The sequence below is a fragment of the Octopus bimaculoides genome, chromosome 11 (genome assembly GCF_001194135.2).
Source record: "Octopus bimaculoides isolate UCB-OBI-ISO-001 chromosome 11, ASM119413v2, whole genome shotgun sequence".
NCBI lineage: Eukaryota > Metazoa > Mollusca > Cephalopoda > Octopoda > Octopodidae > Octopus > Octopus bimaculoides.
Genome location: NC_068991.1, coordinates 62085260 through 62086403, shown reverse-complemented (window position 1 = coordinate 62086403; position 1144 = coordinate 62085260). Strand labels below are relative to the sequence as shown.

At 47.0% G+C, this 1144-nt stretch overlaps 1 pseudogene; it reads left to right on the top strand.

The window, feature by feature from the left end:
• The first annotated feature begins 669 nt into the window (after positions 1-669).
• On the top strand, positions 670-788 carry LOC128249150 (5S ribosomal RNA; annotated as a pseudogene).
• Positions 789-1144: the final 356 nt, after the last annotated feature.

Below are 1144 nucleotides of genomic sequence, written 5' to 3'. Positions count from 1 at the left end.
CATACATATATACATACATATATATATATATATACAACGACTGATCTCTGGTACACTGTCACGTGTTGTCGTAATGTATGATATGGTACAGACTGGCGTATAGGTTGTAGTCACTATTATCATTAAATGCTCATTGAAGGCGCCGTGCTAGCAGAATCACTAGCACGCCGGACAAAATGCCTAGTCTTTAAGTTCCGAGTTCAAATGGCGCCCGCGTCGACTTTGCCTTTCATCATTTTATATTTCTTTGCGCCCTTTTCAAGCCTAGCCAGGCTCATGGGCCCGGTTTCCCGGTTTCTATGGCGTATGTGTCATCCCACCCAGCTGGATGGGACGCGAGTCCATCGCAGCGTTACTCAAGAAACAGGAAGAAGGAGTGAGAGAAAGTTGGGGCGAAATAGTACAACAGGGGTCGCCACAACCCCCTGCCGGAGCCTCGTAAAGCTTTAGGTGTTTTCGCTCAATAAGCATGCACAACGCCCGGTTCGGGAATCGAAACCACGATCCTCCGACTGCGAGTCCACTGCCCTAACCACTGGGTCATTGCGCCTTCACCCATCATTTTATAGTCGATAAAAAATAAAATCCAGCCAAGTACTGGGCTCGATGTAATCGACTAACCCGCTGCCCTGAAACTGCTGGTCTTGCACCAAGATTTGAAACCGTTATGCTTACGGCAATATCACGCTGCAAGCACCGGTTCTCGTCTGATCACCGATGTTAAGCAACGTTGACCCTAATCAGTACTTAGATGGGTGACCGTTTGGGAGAGCTAGATGCTGTAAACCTCTTGTTTTAAGGCGGTGAGCTGGCAGAAACGTTAGCACGCCGGGCGAAATGCTTTGCGGCATTTCGTCCGTCATTACGTTCTGAATTCAAATTCCGTCGAGGTCAACGTTGCCTTTCATCCTTTCGGAGTCGATAAATTAAGTTCCAGTTGCGAATTGGGGTCTATCTCATCGACTGCTCCCCCAAAAAATTTCAGGCCTTTAGTAGAAAAGTATTTCCTCCGTCTTCACGTTCTGAGTTCAAATTCCGCCGAGGTCGACGTTGCCTTTCATCCTTTCGGCGTCAGGAAAATAAGTACCAGTTGAACACTGAGAATCGAGCCAAAATTCGAAACCGTTATTATGATCATTAAATG